The following is a 26,241-nucleotide window of genomic DNA, read 5'->3' as shown; positions in this document are numbered from 1 at the left end:
TTCGCCCTAAAGACTATGTTGCATATAATAAATCCCATCTGGAATGAGGTGGTTAGAATCTCTGGCAAGGAATATCTTCATGTAGCAGCTGCAGCTGAAACCTATGCATTGCCACCATAAGTTGGCATCACTATACTTGCTGAATGCATATTTTGATGTGAATAAGGGTGTGCACCCCTTTTTGGGTCTTCTAGTTGTTATGTACAAGCAGAGCTTTGGTCAGGGCCCATTTCTAGGGGTAGCCAATGTGCCATCCAGATGTTATCAGATACAGCTCCCATAATTTCAGACCATTAGCCATCCTTTCTGGGGCTGATGGAAGCTGGCATCCTACAACATCTGAAGAACACCATCTTAGCCACCCCTGCTGTAGACATAACTGAGTGTGTGTGCATTTTTTAACTTCTGGAACCAGCAAAACTTAAAGTTCTAGTATTCTCGGAAGGTGGCAGCCTCAGTCAAGACAATCTCTTTCTTGTTCGTCGTCCCATAATTGAACCCCTCATCGGACTTGAGTATGGTCTCTTCCATGGAAATTGAAAGCTCCTTCCTTGTTCAGTGTTGCTTCTCTTAAGCAGAGTGCACTAACACAGATTGCCACCCACCCATAATTCAAATAAAATTGCTTAATGTATTCCACTTACCCCGGGCTCACAAGCTAAATCCAAATCAGGGGTCTTTCTCTGGAGGATAAACGGCTTTCCTTCCACTTTTCTCTCTCCTTCTTCCCTACAAGGGTCTGAAGGGCAAACCCATTAAGATGTCAGATCTTCTCCTCCTCACTTGCCTGCCTATGATAACTGGCACCTCATGGCATATGTCTGAGGAAGAGTGATTTCTTCCGAGCATTTACTGAGAAGAGATGCAGTGATTTATTCTTATTAGTTGGGAGGCATCTATAATTCTGTACAGCACACAATCACATCCAACCTACGGAAAATTGTAGGTTGCAACAATACATCCCTGTTTGTGATAACGGGTCATCTATGCTTCTTACCTGTGCAGGTTGGGTGTCAGATATGTGCCAGCTGCTGTGCAGGACCCCAAAGCGCTACAGTCTCAGAAGAGACTTGAAATTCATATTAGACAGACAGGCTAAAGGTAAAGGGAAACAACAGGGTTTGTCAAGAAGGAACAAAGAGATGACACATGTACAAATCATTGGATACAGATTAGTTATTATTTAGCTATCCTACCATGATGGAACCATGGTTTTTGTTTTGTGAACCACCCTGAGACCTCCACGTATAGGGCAGTATATAAATTCATTCAATCAATCAATCAATCAATCAATCAATCAATCAATCAATCAATCAATAAAGCAAGCAAGCAAGCAAGCAAGCAAGCAAGCAAGCAAGCAAGCCATGGTGGTTACAGAGTAGAACCAAGGTGATAATCTAATCAGGTGTGGAGAACCTTTGGCCAGTGGTTGCTGAATGACAAGTCCCATCAGACCCAGCAAGCATGGTCAGTGACCAGGAATGATGGGAGCTGTAGTTCAGCAACATCTGGAGGACCAAAAGTTCTAATCAATTGTTTGATGTGAATAGGACCACAGGAGGCTGCCTTATCAGACTGTCTGCCTCAGGGGTAGTCGATTCAACATACTCCAGATGTTATTGGACTCCAAATTCTCATCACCCCCAGACAGCTTGAGCAGTGGTCAAGGATTATGAAGGTTACAGTCCATTGATATCTGGAGGGCTTCATGTTGTCTTTTCTTGTCTCTTCTAACAGCTTTCCAGTGTCTCAGGCAGAGGACTTTCATCTCAGGTGCTACCTGAGACCCTGCTTTTTTAGATGCCAGGGATCAAATCAAAGGCCAGCAGAGATCATGTGACACAAAGAACCAATAAGATCTTAAAGCTGCCAACCGTGGCCAAGTCTAACTTGTTGTTTGGGTGCCAACCAATATTTCTAAATGAGATAGCTTGTCTAATCCTGCTGGTGGAAGCATCTGCTTGCCATCTGGCCCAACCCTGACAACCCAACCCTCACCTGTTGATCCAGTACAGCTGGCCTTAAAGAGACAGAAATGATATATACTATATCCTACAGATATCTTGTTGCAGTAAAAGCCTGTCCCAAAGACAGGCATAGGCCTGAGGAGATCAGGTGTCTAAGAAAATTAAGTAAACTCTTATTGTGCTAGATGTAATTCAGGTGCTTCAAGTCCTACCCACATATGCAGTGAATGTAGGGAACTTGCTTGCCATTTGTCTGTCCCATTTGTCCATAAGAGAAATAGAGGAGATGACTGCAATTTGGTCTTGTGTTCCAATACGTTGCCTCTCTCGCTGGGGTTGAGGGTACAAGAAGATGCTACCCACTCACACACCTCCTGTTTTTCTAGGGATGTTAAGAGGGGTGTTGTTAAGTGGACATGTTCCAACTGTTTCAGAACGTTTTTCTTCTGCCGGGTTACGAATATTCCTGCACTTGATGACCTGAATTGGCTGCTGGCTGGTCCCAAAAGTGTCACCTGAAGTTTCCCCAGTGATAATTTTCTGCTCTGTGTCTCATTCCCCCTAATATCCTCCTGGAAGTTAATTCATAAAGTTAAACAATTACCTCATGCATAATATGCTATAATTGAACTGAATGGTTTACCGAGCCAAGCAAATGCAGATGAGGTTGGACCAAGTGCATCTGAACTATACAATAAAATAAGTGTAGCACAGTCCAAGTGCTCTTGGAATGCTGAAGCTGCAGGAAATGGAGTGGTTTGAGCTTGCCAGACACAGGCTGCTTCTTGTCGTGTGTGTGTGTGTGTGTGTGTGTGTGTGTGTGTGTGTATAACCTTCTCCACACTCACTGAACCAGAAAACTGCAGGATTGTTTAATCTCAACGATGACTAGTGGAAATGACAGACCGGTTTTGCATTTCGTTTTTCACCTCAGCAAATATCAATTTATCATTAAATTCTGTTGTCATAATTTCAACATTTGCTGCATTGAGCCAAATATAGGTTTATTTCTGTGCACATTAATAAATGTCAAATTAACATAAATAGAGGGGAAAAGACATATTTTTTGTAGCTAGTTTTTAAATAAATAAATAAATAAATAAATAAGAAAGATACATTTGTCAGCATCGCCCTAGAGCCAGTGCACCAACTGGACTCATGCACCTCAACCCCGACTGGGCTAGGCGAGCTGGGTAGCACCGCCAGAGACCTCCTTTCTCACAGGAACAGGTCACAGTGCTGTGGACTCACAGCTTAAAGCTGAGAGCACCGGATTCACTGTCTCAACAATACAGTCGTTGCGCAGCAGAGTTTTGCAGAGTCTTGCAGAGTATAAACCACTCGGAGAGCAGCTCTGTAGAATATCTTCCTTTTATTCTATAACTACAACTATGATACAAAACTATATACAGAGCTGAATATTCTAAGCATAAATCAATGCTACACTGAGAGTCTGCAGCTGCTCTTAGCAGCAATCTTATCTCTAGGATCTCTAACACTCTCACTCTCTCTGATACACTGACTGACTGACTCTCTCTCTCACACACAGATATGTTGCTGGGCAGAATAAGTAGATAGGCAGGACACGCCTCCTGCTCTCTGTGGAGTCAGCAGAGACCATCAGGAGATGGTCAGGAGATTCTTGGGTATGGGAGGGGTGAAATCTCCTCAACATTGCCATTAAAACACTAACCATTATATCTTGACATGGTGTTTTTGTTTTTATAACAATGTCTGGAAATATTATTTACAATATTTCAGTTTTTGAATTTCTGCAGCTGTGCCATTAATCCAATGTTCAAGATGACATTTTTAACAAGGGGCTGGTTAGCTGTCTGAATGTACTTACCTAAGGTTGCAATCATATACTGTACTCGCTTGACTGGGAGGAAGCCCTGTTGAACTCAATGGGACTTACTTTTGAGTAGGTATGTATAGGATTGCGCTGTTAGAATCTGCACTAAGACTAGAGCTCTGTCCTACAGAAGAGTAAAAACAAGTGCAACACATTTTTAGTATTTTGTTTAAAAGCAATAAAAATATGGTTATTGGATTTGTTTAACTGGAATACCTGGCTGGAATTTCCAGGAATTGTTCATTAGGCCATATTCATGAGTATGAACAGATTATATTTTGTGTATAACACCACACATGGGAGATACTCATATAGTTCTACTGCCCAAATCCCAGAATGACACAGAGAAAAAAATATTTCTCCGACTCTGTAGCTTATATAGGGCTGAATATGGTTTTTCAAATCAGTATATCTTTCCCCCTAGTATAGTTGCCTTCCCCAAGCCCATCTCCACTGGGTAAGACAAGGGATGTACAGTTCAGTCAATGCCCGGTCCATGACAATTCTGCATCTGTTCATTAATAAGTCCTTTCATCCTGTTGCTGCATTACAGAAATCTGCATAGAAATTGCATATTATATAAAAAATTATACATATTTATAAATGCATTTCCCCCCTAATATATGCATTTTATACATTTTGGCACTTTTTTGAGCTGAGAACTGTGTTGTAAAATTCAAGGAAGTGCAAAATCCAAACGATAATTGCATTTTGATACATGTATTAATCCAGGAGATGTGAATTGGTTTGATTCACTTAACATGTTTCTAGACTGCCATGTTTCTAGCTGAGGTTTCAGACGAACAGGAAACGAGTAATTTCCTGAAGGCTAACAGGAAATTCTATATGCCTATCGCCACCTAAGTGCTTATGTATATATTAGTGTCTATGAACTGTTAGCATCAGAAATGTATAAATTGAAATGAATTGTTATTTTTAGAATCAGAAGCTGATTCATTGAAACTTGTATTCTGGAACCAATGTTTTATTCTTTAGTGGAATCACATTGCATATTAAAAGGTGTCTGTGTATTTATATGTATATGTGTGTATATATAAACACACACATGCACTTAAATAGGACTGAACCAGTGTTCCAGTTGGGGCTGTGTATCTGCTGGGCCCACTATGGCTAAAGCTTGGAAATGTGCTCTTCATAGTGCTACATCTGCAAACTGGCAGCTTCTCTGCCTTGAATTAATAACCAGACTTACCTCATTGTTTATTCCCTCTGCCACTTTGCATAATGCCAGTATGGCCTATATTTCCTAAGGGTGACTGGGGCATTGCAGCGTTTCCCAGCCATACTTCTAAAGGGGCACTGGGTGTGTGTTGCTGGATGACTTAGCCCTTGAGTTTGGGTGCTCAGTCAAACAGAGCATGTTCTGTTGCTTTTTTAAAATAGATGGCAGTTCTGTGCATCCAGAACAAGACATGCGGAGTTATTTAAAACGCCAGCATGTGACCATTTTGAGCTAAATTAACGCTGCAAACCTTTATTCAACATTAAATCAAATCACTGTTAATTTTGGAACTAATTAGCATTTCAGGCTGTTTTCATCTCTGCAGTGTGATGATTTTGTATATAATGCTACGTGATTGTGCAGAAGTACATAATTATCAAGCGGAATATATTGTCTCCTGCTGACATCTCACAAAAGGAGATTCTTCTAGTGCAGGATGTTTGCAGCATCTCAATTTCTTTTTCGTTTCATTTTTTTAAAAAAAAGAAAGCAAGGGTATAAGTCTAATGGGTGAGTGAGCTGCTGGATTTACTGGTCCTAGTTCTGCTTCAATTACCGTATTTTTCGCTCTATAACACGCACCTGACCATAACACGCACATCGTTTTTAGAGGAGGAAAACAAGGGGAAAAATATTCTGAATGAAACAGTGGACGTATCATTTTTGTGCTTCATGCTGTGGCCACAGACATGTGATCTGATGGTGAATTTGGGGTGACCCAATGCAAAAATCCTGAGAATCCCTGTGGATCCATGCTTTGTAACCACGTTTTTGCACCATTGCAGCCCCAGGCAACAGTGGGTGCGTGATTTTTTTTTGGGGGGACAGGCTGTAGTCATGGACATGCTATGTGCTCTGATGGTGAATTTTGGCTGACCCAATGCAAAGATCCTGAGGATCCATGTGGATCCATGCTTTGTAACCACGTTTTTGCACCATTGCAGCCCCAGGCAACAGTGGGTGCGTGATTTTTTTGGGGGGGGCAGGCTGTAGCCATGGGCATGCTGTGTGCTCTGATGGTGAATTTGGGGTGACCCAATGCAAAGATCCTGAGGATCCATGTGGATCCATGCTTTGTAACCACATTTTAAGTGGGGAGGGAAGGAAAAACACAGAAGGCTAAGAATGCAGGAGAGGGCTATAACGTGAGGAAAGGAAGGCAAAAGTTTCCCCCCACCCACCCACACAAGCCAGCCAGCGTGTGCTCTCTCTCTCTCTCCCTCTTTAAATGGAAGAAAGCATATTTGAATGCTGTGTGTCTCCAAAAACAAAAAGCAGGAAGTCAAATCAGAATTTTAAGCCGAACCTGTAGTCTCTCTTCCCTTCACAAACATTGTTCCTCCGGAGCAGGGACAGGATAGAAGGACGGACGCTCTGCTTTCCCTCTCTACTTGCCTGGAGGGGAGGGGCTTTCCCTGCTCTTTGTTCGGACGCTCTGCTTTCCCTCTCTACTTGCCTGGAGGGGAGGGGCTTTCCCTGCTCTTTGTTCGGACGCTCTGCTTTCCCTCTCTACTTGCCTGGAGGGGAGGGGCTTTCCCTGCTCTTTGTTCCGTTTGAGCAAACACAGCAAGGAAACAGAGAGGGCGGGCAGTAAGACCCTGAGGCAGAATGCAGGAAAGCTGCCACTTGCTCTCTTCAGGCTTCCCTTCTCCCTGAAGCGCGGTTTGATTTTTGCTTTATTTTTCGGCTCCAGGGACCACACATTCGCTCCATAACACGCACAGACATTTCCCCTTCCTTTTTAGGAGAAAAAATCTGCGTGTTATAGAGCGAAAAATACGGTAAATACTTAACACAAAGGTTTCATTTGATGCTGGTCACATAAACTGAGGTGAGGAAGATGCTGTGAGAGAAATTGTAATTGTAAGGATTCTGCTCTTTACATTCTAAGGAGCCTGCACTGGACAAAATCTGATAGACTTGCATAAAGCTTTGGGGTTGTGTACAGTTTTGGTCTCTCCCCCCCCCCCGTCCCTTCCAGGTAATTAATATTGAGCAAAATACCTATGTAGTCATGCGTGGTTGAATGATGCCTTTAAAACATGAGTGATAGTCTGCCCTGGGGCTTGTTTTGTGTTCTATGCAGAAATGCCATTTCAGGGTTCATTAAAGGAAAGAAAGGAGATTTTTGGTATGGCAAAGTCAGGATATTAAAAAGCCACCCTTGGATATACTCCAGTAGTATAAGCTTCGTTGAACACAATGGGACTTACTCCTGATGAGTCACAAGCTGTAAATAGAAAAGAAAGAGTTGCATATTGTTGGATCATTTGTATGTATGTGTTTAGATATCTCACAATAACGAGACCTATAGATGCCCCGGGAGCATAACTGAACATAGTCTGAAACTATGGGAGCAAGCCCCATTGAGCACTTTGGGGCTTGTCTCTGAGTAGTACTGAACTGCCCTGATTTCCAGAGAGGTTTCCATGTTAGTGTACTGCAAGAAAAACAAGCCAAAAGCTTATGCCACGAGAAATGTTTTAGTTTCTAAATGCCACAAGACTCTCTCTTGTTTTAATTTTGGTGTTCATCAAAACAAACATCCTGGCCTGCCTTTCACCCTGGCATTTGTCCAGCTGTTTCTCCTGGACCATCACAACATTTGTTACCCTAAAATCTCAGGGCCAAGAAAATCTTCTGTAAATACGACGCAGGAAGAACGATTGTAGGAGTTGGTGAAACAATGAGAGACAAATAGAAAACTTAATATGGTACCTATTGATCAAGTACATATATACCCTTTGGATCAAGTGTCTGTTTGATACTGTGGGTTAAGGACTTAACTAGATTTGTTGTTGTTGTTTAGTCGTTTAGTTGTATCCGACTCTTCGTGACCCCATGGACCAGAGCACACCAGGCACTCCTGTCTTCCACTGCCTCCCATAGTTTGGTCAAACTCATGCTAGTAGCTTCGAGAACACTATCCAACCATCTCGTCCTCTGTCGTCCCCTTTTCCTTGTGCCCTCCATCTTTCCCAACATCAATGTCTTTTCCAGGGAGTCTTCTTTTCTCATGAGGTGGCCAAAGTATTGGAGCCTCAGCTTCAGCATCTGTCCTTCCAGTGAGCACTCAGGGCTGATTTCCTTCAGAATGGATAGGTTTGATCTTCTTGCAGTCCATGGGACTCTCAAGAGTCTCCTGCAGCACCATAATTCAAAAAGCATTGACTAGATTACTGAAGTCTTAACATTGTATTTTTCTATGCTCTTGCACTGAATGACTGACTTCAGCCTAGCTGTGTGAACAACTTTTATTACATTAGTCCTTAGACCATAGCAGTGTCTAGCCATGGATGGATATTTAAAGCCATCTTGGCAAAGGGTAGATGGCTGGATACTACTAACATAGAATTACATAAACTTCATACGGTGTGTGGGATGTATGTGTAAATGTGATAACTAGAAAATCTGGAAAACTGACTTTCGACCAACAAGTCATGTTCAAAGTTAGTGTTCTAAAATCCATGCTTCCAAATGTTAGCAAGGCCTTATATTGCTTGGCAGTGGGAGTGGGCTGGGGGGTTATTAGATATTTCCTGTGCTTTTTCCCATCCCCAGAGCCCCCACTTGATTTTCTCCACAGTGCCACTTCTTTCTATGCAAACTTTGTGAAACATCATCTCCATTAATTCAATCAGCTGAAAGCAGAAGTGTAGCGAAAATCTAATTCAGCTCAAGTCTTGCTAATTATACCCTTTGCTATTTTTGCACACCAGCCACATTCCAGTCTTGTCCGTGTTTGTATGCCGAAGACACTTCCAATGTCTGCCCTAACAAATGCACCTCAGGGAGTTATAATTTTTGATGCCTGGTGCAGACAAAATGGCTCTGTATCTAGAGAAGATAGCATTTCTTTCTTGTGTTTCCTGTGCTCTGTTAAGGATCGTGTTAGGGAAAGGGAAAGATCAGGGCGATGTTGCCGAAAGAGAGTAAAAAGGAGAGCACAGATTTGTATCCCATCTGCTTGTGTTGATTTATAAGTATAGATATAAATGTAGAAAAGATTGCCTTAACTTAAATGGAAATACAATACATCTTAACAGGTGACCTGTGTATGCTTGATTGTCAGGTGCTAACTATTGACTGTCAACTTCAAGGCCCCTCCCCGCCTTTCTTGGGTTTCTTTGAACCAGACTTGGACCAGAGAGAACTTCCAATAGAGGACTTTTTCCTGTGCAGTAGGACACATGGCCATCCTAGGAGAGAATGTAATATATGGAATCAAGGCAGGACTATGTGCCAATTGGATGGAGGAGAGAATGTGACCATGAAGGTTACGTATTGATTCCCAAGCCCCTCACTCTGTTGTGAAAGTTTATCCTTCTACCAACCTATTCCATGCTGAGTAGGGGGAAAAGTAATGAGTGAAAAGTTTAGGGCCCAAGCATGCACTGAGAAGGAACTGACCCTAGAGTTCTCAGCTAGCAACCTCTTGGCCTGTAAGCTCATTTGAATGAGGAAAATAAAGAAGTTAAATCATAGATAATGGAATGTTTTTCTGTTCTGGGCAGTCTTCTACCTGAGGAGGAGGGGCTTTAAAAGTGTGCATCTGGCTGGCTGACATGATCTGCACTTTCAGTGGATCTCAGATATCTTTGAGAATGCAGGACTTTGAAGGCACTGACTGGGTCTGCTGGCAGCCCCCACATCCAGTGGCTCTCTGCTGTCCCTTCTCAGGCAAGGAGGCTGCCTAGAGCTGGGCAGCTTCTGCCTATGGAGGGAGATCTTTGCAGGGGCGCCGACTTATAAAAAATATTGGGGGAGCCCGCGAAAGCTCATGAATAATTAATAAGCTCATGAATATGCAGATAAAGTGGCGCCGCCTCCTCGTGAGCGAATAGGGGAGAGCGTGCTGCGCCTATTAATCAGCTCCAAAGGAAATTGGGTGGAGCTTTTGCTCGGGAGGGAGGGCAGGAGGCATGCAGCCCGACCCTGTGCATTTTGGGCTGGGGGAGGGGCGGCGGTGGCGCTCTGCTGGAGGGGCGCCCGAGATTATTGGGGGGGCGGAGCCCCCCAAACGAATTTTTGAGGGGGCTTGGGCCCCCTCAGGCCCCATGGAGTCGGCGCCTATGGATCTTTGCAGTTATGGGTCGAGTTACCTGACAGCCATGACAGTGACTTAAGGATGCAACACATTTCCAGAATGTTCTTGTTAGGAACAAGTCTGATTTAGACTCCGCAGGAATCTCACTTGAGGACAGGGCTTGGGAACCTGAAAAAAAGCCCCAGCACACCTGAAGAACTCATTAAGCAGGCTGACTTACCCAGTCACCCAGCACAAGCTCATATATTGCAGTGTTTCCCAACCTTTTTTGGGCAAAGGTACACTTGTTTCATGAAAAAAATCTCGAGGCACACCACCATTACAGCCCCGTGACGTCAGCGCGCAGCGTCACGCTGGGAGGGACATGAATTGCTAGCAAATTACATAATCACCTCCTTGAGGGCTGGCTCATCTTCTCCGAAGGCAGAACCCCATTAATTAACAGCACAGACTCACACCATAGCCAAGACGAGGGGGGGAAACCTCAGTCATGCACAGTCATGCACATGTGGGGGCTAAATGAGGACGAAGACCGGGCAGAGAGCAGGGTTCAAATCACCCCACCTGGCCAGGACAATCCCTGGGTGCTCCCTTGGGCCACTCGCCTGACCCACCTCACAGGGCTGTTGTTGCGAGGATAACACGGGGAGAACCACGCGGGCCCCCGGGAGCTCCTTGGAGGAGAAAGCGGGCGATGAATGCAATGCACGAAATATATGAGAGGCGACCAGGTTTTGCAGGTGAGGGGCCCCCGCCAGCCTCCGCTTCCAACACCCGGCGCAATGACGCCGAAGTTTCCCCCCGGGCTCGGCTCGGGGAGCAGTGCTGCTCCCCCCCGGCTCCCCTTCGCCCTCCCGGCTCTCTCTGCCACCCACTGGGGACCCCCCTCACCTGCCAAGTCCGGAGCGCCGGTGGAAGTTGCATGCATGCATGCAGGGCACCGCGTTGCCATTGCATTGCACTGCACTCCATGCAACGCCTGCACGCATGCATTGCCTTGCACGCCCGCCAAGGGGTCTCCCCGCGGTCCGATGCATCCCCTCCGGCGCGGATGCAGCATTGCAAAAATAAACCCCCCCCGACGCAGCCCTATCTGGGGGGCAGCCTCCGCCTCCGCCGCTCCGCCTCCGCGGGGATCCCTGGGCTCCATCCTGCCGCCCGATCTCTGTGGGGGCGCAGGCAGGCTGCGCGGGGTCTGCGCGGAAAAGCCCCTGCCTGCCCGGCCGCTGCCGCTGCGCTCATTCCATGGCCGGGAGAAGAGCGCTTCAAACAAAACACCCGGCCCGCCAGGCCACGCTGGGAAACGTAGTTCGCGCACCCCGCGCGGGTGCGGAGCCCAAGGGCGAGGGGACTACGGATCCCGGCAGCCCCCGCGCCGGGGACGGAGGGGGAGAGGCTGGGTGCAGGGATGGAGGGACGGGTGGGCGAGCGAGTGAGTGAGTGGCAGCCGCCAAGCCTTGGCCGAGAGCCAGGAAGGGCCTCCCCGGAGGAGGAGGAGGGAGGCACAGAGCGGAAGGGAGGGAGGGAACCCCAGGGGTCATCTAGTGACGGCGCCCCAATCGAAAATGTGACTTTAAAAAAAAAATCTTTCGAATTTTTTAATTTTTCCCGCGGCACACCAGGCAACATCTCGCGGCACACTAGTGTGCTGCGGAACAGTGGTTGGGAAACACTGATATATTGTACCATAAATATAGGCGTGTCAATTTCACCTCTGGCCCCAGGAGCTAAGACAAAGCTGGATCTGGTGGGAGATACAGAATGAGTGGTGGAGTGCTTGCTTGACCGTAAAAAGGCTCCAGGATCATAACTATACTAGGAAGTAGAGGCTTTGTCAGGATGTAAAGGTGGCACTAAGTGTATCTGGTAGCTTACCTAATGAACAGGAAATTGAGGATCTGTCTGTAGTTGCCTAAAATAGGAAAAGGTGGAGCTGGGTGTACTTGCCTGAAAACTGCTAGAACAATAGCTCTCAATATGTTTCTCTTGGGTAGACCTATGGGGTTTGTCTTTAGTACCATTTGTCCCTTGATTAGAGCTCATCTATCTTTGAAGTTGCCTTCACCACTGTGATGCAGTTACCGGTACATCATTGTTTCGATCTCAGCATGTGCAGTTCCTGGTAGAAGGAACTGAGCTTGGAAAGCTCCGGGAAATTTCTCCACTATGTCAATAATGATTGCTGGATCAGCCTGTAGTACAAAATAAGGGTAAGCTCAACACTGTCTGCTCTTTCCCCCTCTTCATCTGCCATCTTGGATCTGAGGACAGTGCAGCTGATGTTGTATTAGCCTGTCCTGCTTCCTCTTCCTCCTCCTGTAGCTGTGCCAATTACTGTACCCTCTCATTATGATACCAGTGTCTTTTTCTGGTGTCGGTGAGGTTGGCAGGCCATGGACACCCAGGCAGCTGAGATATACTCTAAGTAGTGACAGCAGCAGCTGCATCTACAAAGGAACACCTCTGTACTTGCTAGCTGGTGCAACGTGTGGAGTTCTAAGCTGTTTCCACAAGGGCAGGAAGGAGAAACTGCCTGAGCACCACTGACTGACACATGCCATACATCTGTTCTCAGAAATAAGACCATGATATGTACAAGTAATGAGGATCAATATATTACATCCTTTTGCGAGCACCAAAATATGGATAGGTTAATGCAGAGCAGGTAGTATAGCAACACAAATTTTGGATGCAGATGGGCAGGGTGCCATACCATCTTGCTGTACAAGTATGTCCGAGAAAAGGTTGAGGACAACAGAGCTGATGTACACACCATACATTTAAAGCACATTATTTTCCTCCAAAGCATTCTGGGAGCTGTAGTTTGATAAGGATGCTGGGAATTGTAGCTTTGTAAACAACAGTTCTCAGGATTATTTGAGGGAAAACAATGTGCTTTCGGTGTGCATTGGAAGTGTGGTGTATATGCAGCCTAAGTGTACATGAAGTTGTGTCCTAGTTGCGTTAGTGTGAATACGGCCATACATCATCGCTGTCTTATAAAGCAACTGAAGAATTTCTTTCACTGCCATGTGTGAAATAATTACCTTTCATTATCATTAAATAGCAAGGAGTCTCCCAATTCAAAACTACTCACAGTAAAACCAGCTCCCTTGGAACCCTCTTTTCTTATGCCAGAGATACAGACATTACCACAGCCTTTAACAGACAATGCATTTTATGGGGAGAAATTAGAAAGGGCAATAAGAAATCAAGAAAGCATCGGATTTCTTTCTTCCTTGCATAATCAGAATCCTGTCTCAGGAATCCCTTAGACTGCTTAACTCCATTGCACTTGAGGAACATTCCAATCTTATTCCGTTACAAATGCTGCTTGGTTGTAAATGAGTGTTTTAATTTGTGGGATGAGAACCCCAGCCAGCAGAGCACGTTAACGTATAACAGCTCTCCAGCAACAAAACCAAGCAATTACCTTGAACACTAAAGAATACATTTGTGAATTTCTCCAAGGGCTTGTTCATATTAGACGTTGTCACCACCTGAGAAGGGAAAGTGATGAGGCAAAGTCCCTTCCCCTATGTCCTCCTCCTTCCTCTGGCTAGTGATTCAGGGTGGGGTGGGATATGCTTTTGGAGGAGAAAAACACCACCTGCAGGTAAGAGCTAAATTGGGACTTCATTCAGTACATGGAAAAGAACAAGTGCTTTTTCAAAGCATTTGAATTCACTCCTATTTAGTTATTTTATAAATTGAGGCATAAGATCATATGACCTTGAAATGAAATAGCTCAAAAACTTATGGGCAAGGGAGAAGGTGGAGATTATGTGCACAGTTCATCACAAATCACCTTGTTTCTTGATATAATGTGTTTGTGGAGGTACATGCACAGATGGTGTTCTCTCTGGATGAAGGACATAGCCAAGCACTCCACTTTCTCTCTTGGGCTGCATTTGACTGTGCATGTAGTGAATAGGTAATCTATGAGCACAATTCAGAGCCCTCTAGCCTATGCACCTCAAGTATGGAACTCATCCTGATGCAGGCCCTTGCCTATGCTCAGTGCATATTTACCTTGAGAGCCAAAATGATGCAGTTGTGCAGTACTTGTGTGCCCCTCAGGAATGAAGTGGGCACCTCGCCATGGTGGGCGTTCTTCTCCAGTCTTCATGTCATTGTTCTCACAATGCTTCTGAGGAGCCATTTGCTACATATGTGCGGTACAATCTGGGCTGAAGAAGAAACGGTGCCCTTTTGCATTTCTCTTTCACATCAGCTAACACAATGATTCCTTTGCATGAATTCGTATAACTACCTACACAAGTTCTCTACACTTTTTGGCAGGGGCAACCCTCCTCATGGAATGGCCTCCCTTCAGATGTCAAGGGGATAAAGAACTACAAAACTTTTAGAAGACATCTGAAGGCAGTCCTGTATTGGCAAGCTTTTTTTTAATGTTTGATGTTTTACCATGTTATATTGTTGGAAGCCACACAGAGTGGCTGGGGCAGATCTAATGGATCTGAGCCAAACTTAAAAGCAGGCTTAAAAATGTCTTAGGTGCCACAAGAATTTTGGGCAAGAAATTTGCCACCCCTGTTTTGAGCTGTTGTTATTTATGTATTTGATGCTGCTTTTATAGAAGATGCATATATTTTCTTGCTGTTTTAAATCATGTTCTTGTCAAATCAAATTTTCTTGTTTTTATTATATCATTACCGCATTAACTAACCATTTAAAGGGGGGGTAAAATAATAATAATTGACCAAAAGAAAACGAATATAATAGGGCCTTACATCATCTGGATTTTTAAAAAAGCAATTAAAGGTAAAAAGCAAAGTATCAACTCAAAATAAGAGTTTACAAACTTATCTGTTGCTTTGAGAGTAGCTGTAGAGTGTGTATGTCATGTGTGAGTTTTAAACCCTTCTTTTTGCCTATACAGTGGACGCTCGGGTTGCGGATGCGATCCGTGTGGGATGCACGTTCGCAACCCGCAGCGTCTGCAACCCACAGCGGCGCATCTGTGCATCCGTGGGTTGTGATTCGGTGCTTCTGTGCATACACAAAGCGCGATTTAGTGCTTCTGCGCATTGCACGACCGCCGAAACCCGGAAGTAACCCATCCAGGTACTACCAGGTTTCTGCGGTCCATAACCTGAAAAAACGCAACCTGAAGCGTCTGTAACCCAAGGTATGACTCACTCTCTCTCTCTCTCTCTCTTTATATATATATATATATATATTTGCTTCACTTGCCTCTCAACTGGAATGCCAATAATACATTTTAATATAGTGCTGCCACACTGGTTGAGGCTTGACAAAGTTTCCACTGAGAATTCATTTCTATAATTGAGTCAATGAATAAGAACAAAAACTCCTCTTTCTTATGAAATATTTCTACTAAACCTTTCAGTCTTTTCCCCATCTTGCCCTCATAAATCTCTGTCTCTGACAATCTGCACTGAAACTAACCTTTTTTAGTCACTAGATCTTTTGTTCTTGCAAATCCCATATAATAATAGGCAACACACATTGCTCAGATTTGGGTTTATCAGAAACATCTTGGGAAAACACTACTCCTTTTCAATAAATTCATTCTGATTTCTCCCCAAACAACTTCTTACTATGGTATTGGAATTTTTTGTTTTTCCATTAGTTCCCAGGCTACTATATTGTTTCTGTGCATTTTTATTTTGTACAATATATAAAAATGTGTTTGCTTGCTTACAATTCCCTCTGGTGTGGAACACATTTAGCTGCATTTTTAAGGTCCAAATTCAACCATTTTAAAAATCCAAGAGAAACTGGGGAAACACCTGCATTGCTGCTTGTCTACAACATTGAGGTTTTAGAGTACAATCCTCGGGCCACTGTCTGGCAGGGCCGAATGGAATATGCATGTGGAAAAGGGCAACCTGGAGCTGGTGCAGTAACTGGGCCTGGATCAAGCCCAATGTTGTCACCTGGCCAGTTCAGCCTCTTCTTACCCTTGGAACACAACATTTTTGGGGTGTTGCATTTTTGCCCACCCACAAATTTAGTGGCTGCAAGGGGAAAATTGGCACCAACAGAGTGATGCACTAATCCAGTGTCAACCAAAGGTGAGCTAGGTGGAGTTTTTCTACCTCTCTCAGAATACAAGAGGTCTCTAAACCACCCATCATTTAATATACCTCTATCATGTTTCCCATCTCTTGCCTTTTTGAAAAACCAACCCCCCCATACTGAAATATTGTAACTTTCCCTCATAAAGATGCTTCTTCCACCCATTGATCATTTTGATTGCCCCTTTTTCAGGTAGGAGAACAAGGAAACCCTCTTCCTGGGATTCAGGAAACACCCCTGCCCCCAAGAGCAAACACCACTGGGCAAAATTGTCTGAGTTAGTTTAAGGCAGCTCTCTGTCTTCCCTACTGCGAAATAAACTGAAGTCATTTGCACCTTATTTCTAGAGACTAAATCCTGGAAAGATGTTTTGCATGCAGTATTTTACAACACCCTTACAATGTTCATGCTACGTCCAGCAGTATCACATAATCTCCACCCACCCAATGTGAAATCTGTGTAGTAGCTGTAACATTTCCCCGAGCACACTGCAGGTGTGCAGACTTGAAATCTAGGTCACTACATGATCTATGTCATAAATGATTCTTTAATCTGAGCACTGTGTGAGCCTTGATAAGATTTGCTGCCTGGAATGCAAGTTTAAGGAAACAAAGGACAAAAGAAAAATCAGAATCAGACAAACCTTTTTATTAAAAAAAAATGCTGTTAATTGAGGATATGTTCTCTCTTTTTAAGGGAACTCAATAAAATAGAATACTGAAAGAATGTAACATGTCTGCATGAATGAATTAGCATAACAAAGCGTTTTAAATCAGTTGCATATTAACACTTGCAAAAAAAAGCCTGATTCTGCAAAATGACCCAGCCTTAGCCCTCATCATTGTGTAATTATAATTACCCCCATTACACAATTGCTCAGAAGTAGGAACATACTTTGGGCATGCTGCTAGCACCACCTTTGGGCATCCACGCCACTACAGTGAAGAAGCCAACATGTTAGTAGCTACTTACACATAGACGTATGCATGACTGGGACTCTGGTGTGACCAGGTGTTCCAAACATTGGAATGGAGTCTGGGGTGAGCACTTGATAATGTGTACGTTATAGACACCAAGTTATAGACACCAAGTGATTGACCAAGATCATAAGATCTCCTGCTCTTCTTTGTTGATTTCAGGCAGCAAGTTATCATCTGACAACATTTTCTTCTTCTTCTTCTCCTTCTTCTCCTTCTTCTCCTTCTCCTCCTCCTCCTCCTCCTCCTCCTCCTCCTCCTCCTCCTCCTCCTCCTCCTTCTTCTTCTTCTTCTTCTTCTTCTTCATCACCACCACCACCACCATCACGATCTTTTCTTTGTACCACACCCATCTGACTAGCCACTCTGGGCAGCTTTCAATAGAATATACAAAAAACGTAACAGAACACCAAGCATTTAAAAGCTTCTTTGGTTTCCAAGTGCATGATTTTACACTTTTGACTTTTTGCACCCCCCAAATTCAGTGTCTCTTCTGCCAGAGGACAGGGCTTGCAGCCACTCCTGTTCTCTGCTCTTGGATCTAGGATACCCACCCCATAACAGAGGAGAGTTGAGGATGTAGAAATCTTAGCAAGAGGGCTGTAAGTCACTTATTCCGCTTCTTTTCAATGCTATTTGACACTGCCTGTACCTCTTCCAAGACTGTTTTTATACTTCTTCAGACAGGATCTTGAACCATCAAGGTATTTCATTATAGAGACATAGTAAAAAGTTTCTTTAGCTCCTTCAGGTGTCACTGTGATGGATGGCTGTCTTTTTCACACCCAGTTTCAGTATAGATGCCACAATGAATTTTACATTCTCTGTAGGACGTTCATGATATTTGGTTGGTTGCTTCATGTTTCAAATGCCATTGTTCTATTATTATTCATAGAGTTTCAGACTTTATAGTACCTTCTGGATGAAGATGGCAAAGTACTTTACAGACGTTAAGCCTCACAATATCCCGGTTATGGTTTATAAGTAGCATCATTAAAGCTGGCTTAATTTTTCTACTCTTTTGTGAAAGCAAGTGCGGGTTATTTTACAAGTTCATGGAAAAGCTGAATTTCTGCCAAAACATTTTGAGTTCAAATCACTGCAGTCAAAGGATTGTTTGCATTTCTGCAGAGCAAGAGTTACTGTGAATTTGTTTCTTGTTTAAAACACACAATACAAAATGTATTCAAAATACTAACTGTATATCAAAAGTGAATTTTAAGGAAAGGAGAGGACAAAAAAAGATTATTTTTTTTCTAAATAATTTAAATGCTTGCGTGCTGCAAAAAATTAAAAAATAAACATGTTATAAGTTCTAATAATACCAATAAACTAATTTTGCAATGGCATAGATGACAGCTCAGTTTCCCCCCCGACAAACCCAATATAAGGTAACTAAAGCATTATGCATTTGATCATTTATGAACAGCCTCCACTATTGTGGGACATCTATCTTCGCACCTCACCCACTACCATCAACACCCTGTCTTTGAAAAGGACAGAGTACATATTCTGCAATACTTTATCCATGAAACATCTAATGTGTCAAAGTCTTTACTTTCCTAATATTTAAATTCAGCCCTGAAGAATTTTTTGATTGCCCAGGAATCTGCATATTTCTATCGCAGAAATCTAGTTCTCCCTGTGTCAGCTAAAGATATATACCGTGCAGCAGTCTCAACTCAGAAGGGACTGCCTCTTGCTTCCGGATTCTCTTGGCCATGATTGACAGCACAGATTACCCACGCTGTGGTTTGCATTGTTGATTGACAATTGGGTGGGAAGTGGGAGAGTGACTAGAAGCTGGAGCAATTCCAGTTGCTGAGTTATGATGACCGTACTGTCACTTCACATGAAGGATGTCTGTCCTCTGATAGAAAACATAGCAATGGAGGAAGCTGCTGTAAGAGATAGCTATCTCATGCTCTGATGAGCATTTTGCTTCTTTCAGGAGTAATTTTTATTTTTATTTTTGCATCAGTGAAAGGCTGCTGCAGAGGGATTTACTGATGCTTTCTAATGGAATTTACTAATGTTTGTAACATCAATAGAACATGTAATAGAAACTGTGTCCAAATTGCCCCCAAATTGCCTTTGTCTACTCTTGGGAGGGTTTTGTCCTCATGTGACCACCAATCTGATGCATGAAATGTTTGCATACTTCATTTTACAGATTCCAAGTCATGATTTATACTAGAAGGCTGCGTATAGGAGGCCAATTTTCACCTTAGGAGTGGGTGGTGATTTTTGTTTTTGTTTACCTGGTGGTTTACCCTGGTGGTAGAAAAGCAGGCTATGAATGAATGAAATGAGGCTGAGATACACAAGTGTCAACTTTCTCATATTCTAACACCAACCTACAGAAGGAGGAGGTGGGCTCTTGTGGACAGACCTATAGCAGCCCCTCCAGAGAACTAAGCCTCTCCTTTTTTGCCCATTTTATACAGTTTATAGGATAAGATCCAATGTAGCATGAACAAGCAGCTGATTATACAACAAGATTTCTATTTCTCCCCCTTCTTACAGCCCCCTGCTTACCCCCCCCCCAAATCTGATCCAGGGGGTTGAGGGGCCCTTTGGAGGAGATTTTGGGGTGAGGGACTTGGATGGGGAAGAAGAGAAATTGAAAGCCCTGTTGCACAAGCAAGCAGACACCATTGGAAGTTGGCCATATTTTTTTAGCTGAGATGAGAAGAATTTAGTACTAAAGAAAATAAACATGCTTTTTTTTTAAGGAAGCTGAATTGATCTGTGTATATTTTTAATATACAGTGACTGGAGCCCTGACACGATGGTGGATGACTAAACAAATTTCCTGTGTAAAAGTGAAGAAAAGAGCATCCAACGCAGCCCCAAAATAAGCATTCATCTTTGTCACTGACTAACAGGAGTGTGAACAGATTTGATGGGATTTCATCTGCAAAATGTGCTTTTGGAGGCAGGCCAAGATGCATCCCAAAATATAAATAAATCTAGCTTCTTTAGAAGTGTGGGCAGTTAGAGCAGAGAAATAAACTGACAGCAGCATTAGTGGGCACCATTACACTATATACACCCACACAGAGCAGATTAAGCTTCGGATTTTCTTCACCATGTTAAGTCCTACCTTGTTTGCTCACTAGCAGTCTTAATATATGTGAGAGCCTGTTGAAATCCACAACTTGGTCTAAGCATACATTTTAATCAGAATGGGAAAACGAAGGTGTTGTTATGGCTGTAGGATATGGGATGTTATCACAATTTGTCATCTTTCTGTGGTGAGCTCAAAGAGGCTATGCTGTTCTGCTGGGGCTCAGGACTTGCAGGGAATGTGGAAGCAATGAACAGGTCAAGTCCAATCAAAGTACAGTCTCTCTAAGCAGGTCAAGACCTTGGGCAGCTCCTAGCTGTCCCTGCTGGCTGAGCTTTAGGAGATATTATTCTATCAGGCAAGTGTGTGCTGACAAAGCTACATTAAATTCTTCTTAATGTCACTGCCGAGAGCTAGGAACACCTGAGGCCTTATGTAGGGTTTGCATGGTCTATCCAGCAATTGGCCCCACCTGTTTGCAGAAATGGCCAAGTTTATTTAAAGGGCCCTTTGATTCTGCCAGTGTAAACTTCTATGCTGGGGAAAGGATGGGGAAGCTATTTCAGGACTTGTCCTCTGAGCCTGAGTGTGCTGGTCCCGGGGGTTAAACAAGAGGCAAGGTCTAAGTCCAGTTCGTGGTCGATGAAGCAATATGAAGGTAGTCCGTAAAAGTCAAAGCTGGGTGCAGGGCAGGGTTCAGGCAGGAACTGACAACCACCAACATTGCTCCTGCAACTTGGGACTGGGGCTGGCTGGCTTTTATCTGCCCGAGGCATAGGGCGGCCCCGATCCTCAGGTGACTTGCTTCTCCTGGCCTGGAGGCGAGCACTCCTCCTGCGGGAACTTAGTTCCCTCCACCTCTCTGCCCATAGGTGCCGACTCCATGGGGCTTGAGGGGGCTCGAGCCCCCTCAAAAATTTTTTTGGGGGGGCTCAGCCCCCCCAATAATCTCGGGCGGGCGCCCTTCCAGCAGAGCGCCGCCGCCGTCCCCCGCCTCCTCCCCACTGCTCCTTCGCCAGCCAGCCAGCCGCGCTCCCTAATCGGAGAGCCCCGGCCGGAAATCCCGCGAGAACAGGGGAATCCCGACTGGCCACACCTCCCAGCCAGCCAATCGGCTGGCTGGGGGGCGTGGCTTGCCCTATTTAGGGCCGGAGCCACTTTATTTGCATATTCATGAGCTTATTTATTATTCATGAGCTTTCCCGGGCCCCCCCAATATTTTTTCTAAGTCCGCGTCCCTGTCTCTGCCCTGAGCCTCTGCAGCTCAGGAGAGGCTGGAGGGTTATCAGACCCAGAGGCAACCCCAGCTTCCTCTGACGAGGCTGAGAGTGGAGCACCTGCGGGCAATGGGTCCTCCATCGCCTCAGGAGCCAGAGCAGACGCAGCTGGTGCCTGCACCTGAGGATCCAGCACAGGTGAGGACCCTTCAGGCTCATGCCCCAACCCCAGCTCAGCTGGTTCTGGAGGCGGGGGATCCTGTGTAGGCTGGGATTCCTCAGGTTCAGCATCTGAATCCGGATCCCAGGCCATCACACCACGCCAGGTGGGACAGCTTTGTTCTCAGGCTCTGAGAACCTAGCAGGAGGTGTCAAGAGTATAGTCTCCCCATGAGTGGACCAACCTAAGTTTCCTCCTCATTTTGTTGCTTTGGGTAGTATGAATATCCAGCTTCTGAGGTCATGACAGAGGTCTCTGTCTGCACTTCCCCAGCTCCCAGCATGTATAACAGAATGTTGGGTGTAGTGAAAGGTTAACCTTCTGTGCCTCGAGCCTGAGAGGAGGCGCTTACAAGGGAAGTAAGTCAGGACATGACGAAAGCAGCTTGGAATGCTGTGTACTGAGCGGAAATCGAAAGCAGTTTGTTACGTCGCTGCAAGCAAAGAGAGAAGATGCAGCTTAACTCAGATGGAAGTTGGAGTTTGTAAATACGCTATTTTTGTGCCAATAAAGAGATATTAGGGCAGAAGAAACGTTTGGGACTCATTCACTGCTCTTTCGACACACGACCGCTGTGCAACTTTGCTAACTGCTAATTGCTTTACGACCTGCAGAGGCTCGCAGGGGGAAGTGTGGCTGGACGCTGAACAATAAAGCAATAAAACCATTCAACACAGAATACATTTTCTCTGGAAAGTAACGGTCCCTCAAATTTTATGGAAGCCTGTTCCAGGCTGCTCCAGACTGACTCCAGGCATATCCAAGCCAAGCAGACTCTGTGAAGCACTCCAAACTGAAACAGGGACCTTTGAAGTGATTTCAGAGCTATTTATCTGTAATTTGGCTAGGAACACCTTTCTCATGTATTGTGTCTTCATGCAATTGTCCACAAAACAGTTGGGGAGAAGAAGTGAATCTTGTTTTAACCCCTCCCAAACTGTAAGGGCTGCCCATTCAGGAAAACCACCAGAAAACGCTGTATAATAGACATTGGAAAATTTGTTTATGTATTTGCTGTTTATTATTCAATGTCTATAAACACAAGGAAGTTGCTTAGGACCTCAGATTGGTTGTGTATTCTGCTTACTGTTCTGTTGATTGGTTTGTAAGGATTCAAAATTAAGTTAAACAAAGAAAGTATCCAAAATGTACATGAGAATAACCTTTTGAAAATTAATTTCTAGCATTTTATATCTGTGCAATGAGCTGTATTTTTAGAATGATGGGGAAAGGGTGGCATTCAATGACCTGACTAATATTTCCATCAGCTGCAGCCAGCATGGCTAGTGGTCAGGAATGATGGAAGATGTAGCCCAGCAACATCCGTTGAGCTGCAGGTTCCCTGTCCCCCTGCCACATATGCTCATCTAATAGCAAATAGAATTAAAAGCATTCTGAAGAAAGTTGAAAAGCAGATGGTTGCGGTTGACGTTTCATGCTGCTCTTGGTTTTCTGCTATATTATTTCTCCTTTGTTAAATTGGTGTCTTGCAGCCAATTTAAGATAAGCGGAAGAATGATCAAAGATCATTCCGTGCCTGAAAACCACTTCAGATCTGTTATAGGACATGTGGGTCAGCCCACCGGCACTAAAATGATGCACTGTATCACTTGCTGAAAAACTGATTTGCAATGATTTTAACAGGAAGGGTGTATGGAGGTGTAATCTGTTTTGAGGAATAGGATGTAGCAAGATTCTATCCTTTTAATATACCAAGCTCTCGAAAACATGGCAAGGAATTAACATTTGGAACACATATTAGGCACAATATATCTTTCACAGCAGGAAGTTATACTGCAATCCTCCTATGCACACTTACCTGGGACTAAGTCCCATTGAACTCAGTGGGACTTCTGTCACTTGTGCTTTATTCAAGATTACAACATCAATAGTAAATTGATGTTTACAACCCATATGTTCCTCTTGCACATCCTTTTTATTCCAATCCAATTATGTTGCTGCTGCTCAAGTGATGATTTATTCCATGGCCAATCACTAAAGTTAGTTTTTGTGGGGGGGGGGACCTACTTGGTAGGCAGCTAACAGGGCTATAGATCTAGAAATTATTCAGCCAGTTTACAGCCTTATAAATGCACACACAGCCCATTTTTGGGGAGTGCTGGTGGTGATTAGAAACATGTGCAGCCCCACAGATTTGCACTGAAAGGTATTGTTTACAGTAGGGTTCCCAATGGTTTTGGTGCTGGGGTAGATCTGGAAATCCAAGAAGCTGTCATGGGCACCACAATAGACCTGCTTCAGAAAAGAAACTGGTGAAATAACAAAAGAAGGCAGTCTCCCAGAAGAAATTAGGAGTGGCAGGAGGTTTTTGCAGATGCCAAGAGGGTTTTCTGGAGGTGCTATGGTGCCCATGGGTGTTGAGGACCCCAGGTATATGGCTGCTACAGACATTAAATACTTTTCCAGATATGAGCCATGCTTTTAGCAATCCAAATACAGTGGTGCCTCACAAGACGAAAATCATCCGTTCTGCGAGTATCTTCGTCTAGCGGTTTTTTCGTCTTGCGAAGCAACCCTATTAGCAGCTTAGCGGATTAGCGCTATTAGCGGTTTAGCGGCTATTAAAGGCTTAATGGCTTAGCGGCTAAAAGGCTATTAGCGGCTTAGTGGCTTAGAAAAAGGGGGGAAGCGAAAAAAATCGCAAGACTCGCAAGACGTTTTCGTCTTGCGAAGCGCATTGAAAAACGGTAAACCCTTTCGTCTAGCGGGTTTTTCGTCTTGTGAGGCATTTGTCTTGCGGGGCACCACTGTACAAATTGGATTTCCTTTACCAGATTGGAGAAGCCAACATTGTTTAAGAAATCTGTTCTAAAATACCTTGAAGACTTGTTTGTTGTTGTGTTTTCCAACTGAGTTGAATGAAAAGTAAAAGGTTTGAATTCAGGATGGAGTGTTCCAACTCAAGCCTTTTTTGCATTAGGAATGCTAGTTGGTTGGGTACAGCAAATTTCTTTTGCAGGGTGTGTGTGTGTCCCAGGAGCAACAACAAAAGGAAAACAAGAACCAGAATTCATCACGATGAGCCCTGGAACTAGAAATAATGCACCTGCCAAAGCAGATGGATGGCAGGCAGTCCACATAGATATTAAATATGATTTCTCCCTGTTCTCCACATTCATAGAAACATGTCCCTGTTTATAATACTCAGAATAGTAGTGTGTGTTTCAGGCCCCACTCCGTTTTATGTTTTTCTTGTATTTATTTACTCCCTCCTACATGTACTATACTGGAACAATGCCAACGCAGGTTCATTTCTTACTTTAAAAAAAATTCAGGGATGGCAAAAAGTAACAGTTGTGGAGAATAAAAATTTTCAAATATTTATAGAATCGCTTTTGCATCACTCCCATGACTGCACATTTCTCCACCTTCAAATAATAGCTTGTTATCTTGCTGTATGGGGGAAGGAGCACAGAGTGGCTCTGCTATATAAAGCCAGCTCAAGACAGATTGCTGCCTGAAGTGTTAGAAAAAATGGCAGCCTCTCTCATTCCATGTAAAGGTGCTGGCCAGACTGGAATGCTGCTTCAGTGGTGGTGAGGGGACAATGGAATGTACTCCATGCATTTATTCCATTAATTCATGAATTTACACTTGCACAATGGTACTTCCCATCCTTTCTCCTCCCCCTGTTTACCCTGCATCCTCATGAAGTCTGCTACAGAGAGCTGGGGGAACCCATAAGAATAGATTTAGAGGAGACACAGAGGTGGAGAGGGAGGAAAGTTCCATTGCACAAGCAGAAATCCTTTTGTTGGTGGAATGAGTCGCTTAGCACTACTTTGGATACAACCCAGTGCCTTATACCAAACCTATGAGCAGCTCACACCCACACCATACAGTTAAAGCAGCCTATACCACTTTGTAGCTCTCCTAGCACCCTTAACAAATTACAGATCCATGATTATTATTATTATTATTATTATTATTATTATTATTATTTGGGGGGGAGCCATTACTATTAAAGTGGCATAAAACAGTTTTAAATAAATTGTGTAGATGTGACTTTATGAGATGCAGGCCAAGCCCTGTGGCTCTGTCCTCCAACATCTTATTGATGCCTCTGCTGCCTCAGGTAGCCACTTCAATTTGCCCAGTGAAGCAGAAGAAGAACAATTCTTTTTAGCAGGAGTGCCCTCTTGTGAGAAGTTAGTTCTTCTATTACTGGAACCTGAGAGGAAACTCCTTATAATTTAATCAAGATACTCTGACTCACTGGAAGGGCTCTGCCTTTGTTCCCTCAAAAATAGCCTGTAGTGCTGTGTATAAGCAAAGAACAATTTTACAAACACTGCATTACCACATGAAATCAATAAAATAAATTACTGTTTTCAGCTACGAGATATTCCTACTCATTACAGAGTGTTAAGGAATTCAGCTGTTTACAAAACCAGATGAAGGAAATACAGTAGAAAGAGAAGAGGTAATTCCTCAGTTGTGAGGAAGGTGAAAAATAATACAAAGTATAGGGTGGAATCCAGTTGGTGTTGCTCTGCTGATGGAAAAGATCTGAAGATGGAATGAAAGGGGACAATTTCCTACAATCCCTGCTCCCCAT

General features: G+C 44.0%; 1 protein-coding gene across 1 annotated transcript in view; it reads left to right on the top strand.

Annotated features, from left to right (window-relative positions):
• Positions 1–26,241, top strand: part of DAB1 (DAB adaptor protein 1) — a 656,563-nt gene that overhangs the window by 16,364 nt on the left and 613,958 nt on the right. Inside the window, exons 4-5 of the mRNA XM_081196886.1 lie at positions 14,415–14,513; positions 19,928–20,093. The gene's annotated coding sequence lies outside the window, so the exon portion shown is untranslated. The remainder of the gene's footprint in view (positions 1–14,414; positions 14,514–19,927; positions 20,094–26,241) is intronic.

This window comes from Podarcis bocagei (assembly GCF_964188305.1).
Source record: "Podarcis bocagei genome assembly, chromosome: 5".
Classification (NCBI taxonomy): domain Eukaryota; kingdom Metazoa; phylum Chordata; class Lepidosauria; order Squamata; family Lacertidae; genus Podarcis; species Podarcis bocagei.
This window is presented reverse-complemented; position numbering and strand designations above follow the sequence as displayed.